The sequence below is a fragment of the Mytilus edulis genome, chromosome 12, assembly GCF_963676685.1.
Source record: "Mytilus edulis chromosome 12, xbMytEdul2.2, whole genome shotgun sequence".
Taxonomy (NCBI): domain Eukaryota; kingdom Metazoa; phylum Mollusca; class Bivalvia; order Mytilida; family Mytilidae; genus Mytilus; species Mytilus edulis.
In genome coordinates, this window is record NC_092355.1 from 49,409,870 (window position 1) to 49,422,495 (window position 12,626).

At 32.7% G+C, this 12,626-nt stretch overlaps 1 long non-coding RNA gene across 1 annotated transcript; it reads right to left on the reverse strand.

The window, feature by feature from the left end:
• Positions 1-610: 610 nt before the first annotated feature.
• LOC139498710 (uncharacterized) lies at positions 611-11,824 on the reverse strand. Its single transcript, XR_011657993.1, has 3 exons — positions 11,729-11,824; positions 1,127-1,232; positions 611-679 (listed from the first exon to the last, which is right to left on the reverse strand). It is a non-coding gene; the product is annotated as an uncharacterized lncRNA (long non-coding RNA).
• Positions 11,825-12,626: the final 802 nt, after the last annotated feature.

Consider the following 12,626-nt stretch of genomic DNA (forward strand, 5'->3'; position numbering starts at 1 on the left):
TTATTGGACAGAAGAATGCTTCTGCTACATAAATATGGGCTGTTTTTGACAATACAATGCACATATATCGGGTACTAGCACCATTAAGTCATGCTAAATTACTGAAATCTTCACAATTCTAGCATTTTAGTTAAATTGTAGACGGTTTTCGTGTAAAACGAAAGTGGCCGCATGCGTGTTCATCCTTAATATTGAAATGTAAGTTGTATTTTATGATAATACATAACATATATAAAGGTTGAGGATGAACACGGATGCGGCCACTTTCATTTTTGACAAAAACCATCTGAAAAGTGACATTTTTCGGCATATTTGGTAGTTTTTTCATAGTTAAGCTTGAATCGGATCGTTTTTAGTGACCAAATCAGTTAAAATCTTTCACATAAACTAATTTATTCAAATGAAATAGACACTTAAGTGTTTAAAAAGTGGTCAAAATCTTTCGTCAGATGAACCTGAAATTTGAGGCCAAAATCGGTCCTTACCGGACCTACTCCTTTGATTGGTTTGTTGGATGAAGGCTAAAAATATCTTATTTAAATCAATGTACATCAAAATTTCAAAGAAGGATAACTCATATTTTTTAATTGGAAAATAAATAAAGGGCAGATAATAATAAAATGTTCTTACTGTTATCTCCCTTGTTAAAGTCTTTTTCTTAATTATAGCTTGGTTCAATCTGAAATGTAAACAATAATCATTAATTACGACACTTGCAAAACTCAAACTTAAAAGATTATATAAGTTTAATGAAATCTAGTAATATATGGCAAAATCTAAGTCAATCATTAAGTCATTGTCAATATAATGAATGATAACTTTATAACCATTACTTAAGCCATAATCATGTATGCCTAGAGTATGTAAGAGATGTTTTACATCTTCTCATACATAGGCGGATCCAGGGGGGGCCCTGGGGGGCCCGGGCCCCCCCTTTCGTGGGAAAAATGTGGTTGATTATATAGGGAATCATTGAAGCATGACTGGAGCCCCCCCCCCCCTTAGGTCAGTCAGCGGGCCCCCCCCCCCCTTAGGAAAAGTTCTGGATCCGCCACTGTCATATACCTTCTTTTTCATGTATTTGATTGAGTTTATTCTACAATACAATTCAAATAATAGCCAATACCTTTAAATTTTAAAAGCTTTCCTTGATAATCTTCTTTCAATTCTGTAAGACTCAAATTATACAAATCTCCATCCTCTAATTCTTCATTCTCTTTCCAATACTTGACCTATTACAATTAGAATAATAAAGTACAAATCTGTGTACTTAAATCCTCAAGACATAGGATTAAAAAGTATGTTTTTATTACACACTAATATGAAAATGATTTCTTTTATTATATATTGTCCTAGTGACATAAAGTGCATAAAACATTTTAACTAAGGGACGACATCAAAAGATCAATGTAAGATAAAAAACTTAGTTCAAATAGTTTGGGGGTGGGGGGGTTGAACTGCTGCAAGATTTGGTTATCCGACATTGATTTTTACATATATCCATATGGGTCAATCAATTTTTGCCAAATTAAGTTAATAGGGGGGTAGGGGGGTCAGTGAAAAAACTATTTGAATTAAGTTTTTTATCCTTCATTGAACTTTTGATGTCGTCCCTAATTAGCAATATTGATGTCTTTTTATTGTATTTATGCTTACTGAAACAAACAACAAATCCAGTTTTAGTGTTAAATTGCTTCTAAGTTCTAATTCTATATGGATTACTATAATTTGAGTTAATGATACTTTATACATTTTAAACAGTTTGTTCTCTTGTAGATATCTATCTTATATTGTTCTAAGTATTACAACAAAATTTACACCACAACCTCAACCTATAATCAAATAGTTAGATAGTTATTCATGCAAGTAAATATATCTATTATCACTACTGGTGCATTTTTGGGAAACAACCTAGTTAAATATTTTGATACTTTTAAAAATGTTAAAAATGTAACAAGATTAAATATATTCCAAATTTCAATGTATGCACAGTAATAACACATATATAGACATATCCCTGTTCCTATTGAATTGGAAATTATGGACATATATATATATTAAATGGTTTGATTGTTTGTAGATACAGGGTTTATGAGTTGTAGGCTAACCGGTATACCTGATTCTGAGTATTAGAATGTGATAAAGACTTACAATAAAGAAAAGAGATTGGACAGTGAAAAAATGATTATCAAATACATAGGCTTTTTTCATCACTATTAGTATTAAGGAATAGATATGGAACGCCGTAACTGCCTTATGTTAATAACTTTCATTATATGATGGTACTTTGACATTATACGATGGTACTTTGACATTATACGATGGTACTTTGACATTATATGATGGTACTTTGACATTATATGATGGTACTTTGACATTATACGATGGTACTTTGACATTATACGATGGTACTTTGACATTATATGATGGTACTTTGACATTATACGATGGTACTTTGACATTATACAATGGTACTTTGACATTATATGATGGTACTTTGACATTATAAGATGGTACTTTGACATTATATGATGGTACTTTGTTACTTTACAAAGACAAAAGGAATCATGGGAAATTAGAAAAAAACAAAATGGATGAATCACTAATGTTGAGTGTACTTAAGAAGGTTGATTTGAAGCATGCGTTTGTACATTTTGAAAGAGAAAAGATAACACCAAACATTGTGGGTATACTTTCGAGACATGAATTAGAAGCTCTAGGAGTTTCAAATTCAGCAGACATGATGAAGCTTGAATTGAGTGTATTAAATATGGGACTATCAAACCAAAGAAAATTCAAGGAAGTTCTGGACCTTCTTATTTTGACATAGACAAATCTACAATTGAAAATTTACTTGATAATGGATTTTTGATCTCGGATGTTGCAAAACTTTTACTTGTATCTGAACGTACAATATATCGAAGAATGGCACAGTTTGATCTGAGTAAACGTACATTTTCAGAACTTAACGATGATGACCTTGATGTCGAATTGGGAGAAACTATTCAAGAGTGTGGTGAAAATATGCTTAAACATATGTTAATTGCCAAAGGCATTAAAGTACAGAGATGGCGTCTAAGAGACTCTATTCAACGTTTAGATTCATCTGGAGCTCAAATAAGGAAATCAGGAAGACTTCACAGACGAGTTTATAACGTAATGGGGCCTAACCACTTGTGGCATATAGACACTAACCATAAGCTTGTACGCTGGCATTTCGTAATAATAGGTGGTGTTGATGGTTTTAGCAGAATGGCAATGTTTCTTAAATGCTGTGATAACAACACGTCTCAAACAGTCTTAAACTGTTTTTTGTCAGGTGTCGCCAACTTCGGTGTGCCTCTAAGGGTTAGATCAGACAAGGGACTGGAAAACGTGTTAGTTGCAGACTTTATGCTCAGTGAAAGGGGTGATGGAAGTATGTTAACAGGCCCGAGTACCCACAATCAAAGGATTGAGAGGTTATGGAGAGACATATTTGAGGGCGTCCTATGTTATTTTTATAACTTATTCTATTATATGGAAGATCAAGATATTCTAGATCCATTCAACCTTCAGCATTTAGCAGCTCTACATTTCTTATATATAGGGGAGATAAACAGAAGGCTTCAACTGTGGGAAACAGCATGGGCTGGTCATAGGATGCGTACAGTTAAATCGTCTCCTTTGATTTTGTGGTCATCTGGCCAACTTCAAAACCCAGTAGGAATACAACTTAGTGAAACAGAATTACTAGAGTATGGACTTGAAGGACAAATTAATTTGAATAACACAGAAGAGGGGGGCGACCAATATTTGCCCCAATTAGCCATTTAATCAACGAACAGTCTAGACAGGCATTGAGAGAAGTCAACCTAACTCATGAAAACTTTGGAATAAATGACTATTTTTAAAAAGTGTTTGGAAATCATTACAAGAAATTAAATTTATGAGATTAATGCACAGCACATGAAAACATACAAATACATGTACAACACTGTGTTCAGTCTTCCACGAAGACAGCACCCATATTACAAAGTGAACTACACCATTGTACATAAAGTCTCATACATAATTTCATGGTTCATATCAATCAACTCAACAAGAGCGCACACGCTAAAATGTCTCACCTTCTTTACTAATCATTGATATTATGTTGATAGTCCTAAATATAAAGCTCTACTAGTATTACAACTGTCACATACACTTAACATTAACCAAGAAAACTATACATTGACCAATAAACCATGAAAATGATGTCAAGGTCAGATGATCCATACCAGGCAGACATGTACAGTTAACCATTATCCCTAACAACAAATGTAGTTGACCTATTACTGATAGTTTAAGGGGAACAGACCAAAACACAAACACTTTACACTGAGCAATGAACCATGAAAATGGGGTCATGGTCAAATAAAACCTGCCATATATCATAAAATATTTCCATACACCAAATATAGTTGACGACCTATTGCATAAAGTATTAGAAAAAAGACCAAAAATCAAAAATTTAACTTTGATCACTGAACCATAAAAATGAGGTCAAGGTCAGATGCCACCTGCCAGCTAGACATGTACACCTTACAATCATTAAAATTGAGAATGGAAATGGGGAATGTGTCAAAGAGACAACAACCCAACCATAGAAAAAACAATAGCAGAAGGTCACCAACAGGTCTTCAATGTAGCGAGAAATTCCCGCAACCGGAGGCGTCCTTCCGCCATTTTCATACAAAAATACTGGGTGCGTCTAGAAACATTCTTCGGTACCGGTCTTCGGTTCCGGAGTAGGTAAGGGAAATTTTCTACAGCATGCGAATCAAGTGGAATAACATAAAGGAATTCTGTAGAGACAATACGTACATAGTCGTACAACCAAACTTGACAGAAGATAATAGATGAGAGCTCTTCAACAAAGTATTTCATTTACTTATGGTTTGTCAAGAGGCAACTTGAAGGACCAAAGATGCCGAAATGTGCATATATTCCATATCCTTGCATTTTTATTTAGCCGGAAAAAATGCATGGGGATCAATAACAAAAAAACTTGACTGCCTTTAGTCAGAAACATTTTTATATGTCTCTGTTTCAGTAACTTAAAATTGTGGTCTGTCAAAAAACGTGATTGCTGGAAACATCTCTCGTTTTTTCTTTTTTCTTTAAAAGGGGGGGGGGGGGGGGGGGGGGTGTTTGCAATCTTCTTGTTTTCAAATTAACTGACACTAAACAAATGATATCTAGATAATGAATCCAAATGGAAAAGTATGTAATATGCGGGATTTGTTTTTAAGCCAAACCATAGTTTAAAAAAAAATCTAAGTAGTTCACTTTTAGAAATTAATTTAAAAAAAAAAGATTGTTTTGTTATCTCAATAAGTTACAAATAGTTATTACTTATAGTGACGTCTCTGTATCTTATTTGATAATCTCCCCCTTTTAAATATATTTTTAAAACATTTCACAATAAAAATTGTCATACATTTACGGCCTCCCAAGAGCAAACTGCAGGTTAATGAAATAAAATATCCTACATTGATTCTACAGTGTGACTTTTGTAAAATAATTAAAATGTTTTTCAATATATTATAATTTATGTTTCTTTTAATAATAAACATCACCAAATGATATAAAAATGATCAAATTTGTAGAAGATACCCAAGCTACTGGAAATTGACAAAGTATCATCATATAATGTCAAAGTACCATCGTATAATGTCAAAGTACCATCGTATAATGTCAAAGTACCATCATATAATGTCAAAGTACCATCATATAATGTCAAAGTATCATCGTATAATGTCAAAGTACCATCGTATAATGTCAAAGTATCATCGTATAATGTCAAAGTACCATCATATAATGTCAAAGTACCATCGTATAATGTCAAAGTACCATCGTATAATGTCAAAGTATCATCGTATAATGAAAGTTTTTAACATAAGGCAGTTAAGGCGTTCCATAAATAGAAGCCCTCCATAGAATTTCATATTGTGTGAGCTTGCAAATACAATACATGTATGTTTTACAAGGCACAATATTCCACAATACCCATGTTATAACCTATTTATTGTATAGCAGATGATAAAAAACTTGCTTCAATGATTGGCTCTTGATGAAAACAAAAAATATTAAGGTTTATTGCACTGGTGCAACATTAAAGAATTATTGAAAACTAAATATTGGTTACTTTATTTTGAAGATATGATGTTGCTTTACAATAAAAATAAGAACCAATATAAGTCAAAGAGTATAGCGGTAGAAGTCAATAGAACATTATGTACAAATTTAAATGTGAATAAGAGTACTGGGAAGGAGTTTAATGTGTGAAAATTAGCTTTAAAATATGAACTTTCAATAGTATTAACTTCAAATTCTTGATTTTGGTAGGATTGCAGAGGACCATTCCAACAACTTTGTTCTGATGTGTCATCATCCTCCCAAGTATGAATAATTTCTTCATTAACTAGTGATTCTGGATCGTTGAAAGGATTACGATGGCACATCAACTTTCTTAAATTGGCTGAAAGTTCAAGAACGGAGAGTGGTTTCCCTTTTTTGCTAAATATTAGTAAACTTTTATAGATTTTTGATATGTCCAAAACTTGATCATCTTTATAAAGATTTATTTGCGTCTTTAATGCCTTATTTTTTTCAGTTTTTGTTCTTAATTTATCTAACTCTGTTTCTAATTCAATTTCAAAATTCCAAATTCCATTTTCCTCTATTGTTTTTTTTACAGTTGCCTTTTTATCTGATTTTCTTTTCAATTGCTTTTCTTTACACTCAATTCTTTGATTAATTATTTTAACACGGTTATTGAATAATTTGTTGTTTTTTTAAATAGCGATCTAAAGTTACTTGTTTTCGGTTTTTAATTGCCGATTTTAATAAAACCTTCTTGTCACTGTTTGATTTACTGTCTAACCAAGTATGTGTTTTGTTATTGTTATGCACAATTTTAGTCTCGATAGCACTGACACTAGAATTTGGAGACTGTTTGATTGCACTGTCCAGTTTTCCCATCAATCGCTCAACAGTTATATTGTTAGAAGGACACGTCCTTGCTGTTGTTTTTAAATCATCATCTGCATTGAAATATTTGCCACCACACAGAAAATCAGAGAATAATTTTTTAGCTTTCTCCATAATAACAGAACATAATTTGGAAATAAATAATTCGGTTTTATCTCGATTTTCATCCGCTATGAAAATATTCGGAACATCATGACAATCTTTTTCGGGGCCAAAAAATAATTTTATATTAAAACAATATTGTCCAACACATCAACTAATCTGCAATATATATGTCCTATTTCAATCGGTGTTTTCTTTTCGGAAGCTGCTTTCCAATATGGACCTGTTATGGTTTTACATATCATTCCCAAAGCTTGGCATATACAAATTAAAGTTTTGTTTTGGAGACAGTCTACAATTAACTGTTGTGTATAATTTAAAGCCATTTTTGACTGTAAAAGATAATTTAAAATAACATGTTTCAAAATGAAAATTCCGCCAGCATTGTGAAACTGAACATTAAAACGACTCCCTCGCATCTTTTCAATAGGATTTTGGTCAATACCTTGACTCTTTAAATAAACATTTGACATTGTTGGGTCTCCTGACCCATCTTTAAAAAAAAGTTTTGAAACAGAATTCAATAAAATTGATATATATGTGTCCTTTCAGTTTTTATCACCATCTCTGGGTTTAAAGTTTTCCCCCTTTTCTATTTCTTTAATATTTTTTTCACAAACATCCCAAAACTGAATGAGAGGATGCACAGAGCATTTGAAACTATTGATGGTATTGTTATTGGAAGTTTCCATCAAAATGCGGTTAGTTTTTTCCTATGTAGCACTTCTGTCAGTCATAAAATTTTTAATTTTAGACATTATATTTAAATTAGGATTATCAGTACACACAGTTCGTCACCTCGAAAGATTCAGCTCCAATTGTTTAAGAGAGTTTGGCACCGTAGGAGACATATTTAGTAGACATGATTGATAGACAGTTTGACAAGGCAGGAGAAATTTTGGGACCAAGACAAATCAGTACCTCATTTTGCTACCTTATTCTGTTCCTTATAATAAATACCATACCGGTAATTTTTTCACAAAAATATTTTTTTTTATTTACCATAAAATTCACAAAATCATATTTGATCATAAGTAGAAAAAAACATTACTTGCAATATGGTGACCTATAGTTGTTAATTTCTGTGTCATTTGGTTTTTTGCAGAGAGTTGTCTCATTGGCAATCAGACCTTATGATGGCTTATCTTCTTTTTATTGATTGCATTTGAATAAACTTTTTTTTTAACTTAAAAATAAATAAACAGAATACAAATCCAACGAGTGTACAGGCCTATCAGATGGTGCCTCATGATTAAGAGTCTGATGAGACTAGCATTGATGGAAACTAGAACCTAATTCCTGTGATATGACTAGTTTCGCAGTTGTACTTGACTCATATTTTTGAAAAGTATTTTAAAAAAAATACATCAAATTCTGTTATATATTGTTTAAATTCGTTTTGTTCCTTTAATTAACTAAAAATGTAACTAGAGGCTCTAAAGAGCCTGTGTCGCTCACCTTGGTCTATGTGCATATTAAACAAAGGACACAAATGGATTCATGACAAAATTGTATTTTGGTGATGGTGATGTGTTTGAAGTTCTTACTTTACTGAACATTCTTGCTTCTTACAATTATATCTATAATGAACTTTGTCCATTAGTAACAGAGAAAAATATTTGGTAAAAATTTACATCAATTTACCAAATAAATGAAAATTGTTAAAAATTGACTATAAAGGGCAATAACTCCTTAAGGGGTCAATTGACCATTTAGGTCATCTGGACTTATTTGTAGATCTTACTTTGATGAACATTATCGCTGTTTACAGTTTATCGCTATCTATAATAGTATTCAAGATAATAACCAAAAACAGCAAAATTTCTTTAAAAATTACCAATTGGAGAGCAGCAACCCAACAACCTGTTGTCCAATTCATTTGAATATTTCAGGGCAGATATATATTGACTTGATTAACAATTTAACTCCTTGTCAGATTTCCTCTAAATGATTTGGGTTTCAGAGTTATAAGCAAAAAACTACATTTTACCCCTGTTCTATTTTTAGCCAAGGTGGCCATCTTGGTTGGATGGCCAAGGCATCGAACACATTTTTCAAACAAGGTACCTCAAAGATGATTGTGGCCAAGTTTGAATTAATTTGGCCCAGTAGTTTCAGAGGAGAAGATTTTTGTAAAAGATAACTAAGATTTACGAAAAATGGTTAAAAATTGACTATAAAGGGCAATAACTCCTAAAGGGGTCAACTGACCATTTCGGTTATGTTGACTTATTTGTAAATCTTACTTTGATGAACATTATTGCTGTTTACAGTTTATCTGTATCTATAATAATATTCAAGATAATAACCAAAAACGGCAAAAATTTCCTCAAAATTACCAATTCAGGGGCAGCAACCCAACAACAGGTTGACCGATTCATCTGAAAATTTCAGGGCAGATAGATCTTGACCTGATAAACATATTTACCTCATGTCAGATTTCCTCTAAATGCTTTGGTTTTTGAGTTATAAGCCAAAAACTGCATTTTACCCTTATGTTCTATTTTTAGCCGTGGCGGCCATCTTGGTTGGTTGACCGGGTCACGCCACACATTTTTTAAACTAGATACCCCAAAGATGATTGTGGCCAACTTTGGATTAATTTGGCCCATTAGTTTCAGAGGAGAAGATTTTTGTAAAAGATTACTTAAATTTATGAAAAATGGTTAAAAATTGACTATAAAGGGCAATAACTCCTTAAGGGGTCAACTGACCATTTCGGTCATGTTGACTTATTTGTAAATTTAACTTTGCTGAACATTATTGCTGTTTACAGTTTATCTCTATCTATAATAATATTCAAGATAATAACCAAAAACGGCAAAAATTTCCTCAAAATTACCAATTCAGGGGCAGCAACCCAACAACAGGTTGACCGATTCATCTGAAAATTTCAGGGCAGATAGATCTTGACCTGATAAACATATTTACCTCATGTCAGATTTCCTCTAAATGCTTTGGTTTTTGAGTTATAAGCCAAAAACTGCATTTTACCCCTATGTTCTATTTTTAGCCGTGGCGGCCATCTTGGTTGGTTGACCGGGTAACACCACACATTTTTTAAACTAGATACCCCAAAGATGATTGTGGCCAAGTTTGGATTAATTTGGCCCAGTAGTTTCAGAGGAGAAGATTTTTGTAAAAGATTACTTATATTTATGAAAAATGGTTAAAAATTGACTATAAAGGGCAATAACTCCTAAAGGGGTCAACTGACCATTTCGGTCATGTTGACTTATTTGTAAATCTTACTTTGCTGAACATTATTGCTGTTCACTGTTTATCTCTATCTATAATAATATTCAAGATAATAACCAAAAACAGCAAAATTTCCTCAAAATGACCAATTCAGGGGCAGCAACCCAACAAAGGGTTGACCGATTCATCTGAAAATTTCAGGGCAGATAGATCTTGACCTGATAAACATATTTACCCCACGTCAGATTTCCTCTAAATGCTTTGGTTTTTGAGTTATAAGCCAAAAACTGCATTTTACCCCTATGTTCTATTTTTAGCCGTGGCGGCCATCTTGGTTGGTTGACCGGGTCACGCCACACATTTTTTAAACTAGATACCCCAATGATGATTGTTGCCAAGTTTGGTTCAATTTGGCCCAGTAGTTTCAGAGGAGAAGATTTTTGTAAAAGTTAACGACGCCGGACGACGGACGACAGACGACGGACGACGGACGCAAAGTGATGGGAAAAGCTCACTTGGCCCTTTGGGCCAGGTGAGCTAAAAAAGGTTATTTTTAATAGAAAATTTTTGGACAAGTAACAATTTCATTCGGACAAGTAAAGGAGTAAGTTCGGTAAGGGCCATATTTGGCCCCAATTATAAAGTTCATAGTTACAAGACAATAAATGCTTTAAGTTGCCTTGAAGACATGTGAGAAGTTAAACAGAACTGTTTTTGTCAAAGTTTAATTCTAACACGTTGATTTTTACATCCCAAAAAGGTCAAGATAAGGGATTTTTGTGAAATTTGACAAAATCAGCTGGATTTCAACCAAATAAAGGACCAGGAAACATAGAGCGCAGGCGTCGACAAGCTTAATATTCAAATAAGACATGTGAAATGTCTTCACAAACATTATTTTAAAAGATCTTTGTTGCCGACGTATGCGCTCTATGTTTTCTGTCCAATAATCTAGTGAAATTTACCCATTTTCAATGATTTTTTCGTGAAAATCAATATGAGTACAACTTGTGACGTCATAATGAAACGCAGAAACGTAAAATTTTCAATAAAATGGCTTATATCCTATCTAGTCAATGTATTAGCTATAATTTATCGTGATATTGGTTAATAAATCCGAATTTGAAATTGACGCTAAAAAAGGGGGCCATTTTAGGACCTTATCGAACATACTCCTTTTGGTATGTGCTTGTCCTACAGGACAAGTTGAAAAAAAAGTTATTTTAGAGGCCTGTTGTAAGTCATGAACAATTCAGTATACTTCGATAAATCTTAGTCTTAATTTTTTTTTTGAGAAACAAACTCCAGGAATTGCAAGTCAAGACTAAAATAAATCTTGTATATTATTGTATTAAAATCCAAAATTTATAATGTTACCCATGTATATTTGAGATATCTTAAGTATCAAACTTACTAGTTAAATTCTTCAACAAACAACTGAATCTTTCAAGACTTGATCAACAAATTAAACCGGATCTTTCATGTGTATCTGTAAGAATAAAATGCATGTGCAAACCAAATAAACCAGCATGCCCCACAGTGAAAGACAGTGTAACATTTCTTAACTTACACATATAATGCTATATAAAATTAATAGTGCATGTTTACATCATTTAAAATGTGTTAAATTCAGTTAAGACTTGTTTCACTGTGTGACTTTAATTGTTGTTATTTGAAATACAAAACAATTACTCTGGTCTCTTATTTACCTAGTACAGTGCTTATACTCTCATTATTGAGAACCTCTGGTATGCATGCCCCATTAACTTTTGGGTAACATATAAACATTATACATGTAAATTAATTAAATAATACCTTGAGACTATAATTATAAAGCATACACTGATTCAAAACATCAGAGTGGAGTTATCTCCCTTTAAAACAATTTCCATCATGCATATGATACCTATTGTTTACAGTTAATTAAGGTCATATGTGGTTGGTCTTTCAACACCTATAAATAGCTGTTTGAAAAAAAACCACAATATCTATACTATTAAACGAGAAGACCTCATTTTTGGTGTCGCTTCTCTTCTTTCCAGAATAAATTAATCAACACGCCTCTGTGTCCTATAGGTACAGTGCATAGTCGCATTTGTCATCCATTCACATGATTATTCAGATTGAGTTATTTTAGGAGAAAAACGAGAAAAAAGGCATCCGGATATTGTCCCGTCATTGTACGAAATTTTAAGTCAGATTAGACTTCCGGTTTGCGTTTTTCTGTATACTTTGAACATACATATACTACGAATAAAGTGTATTTTCAGAATTTTATCTGCTTTCATTTTCAAGTTTACTATCCACGGCGG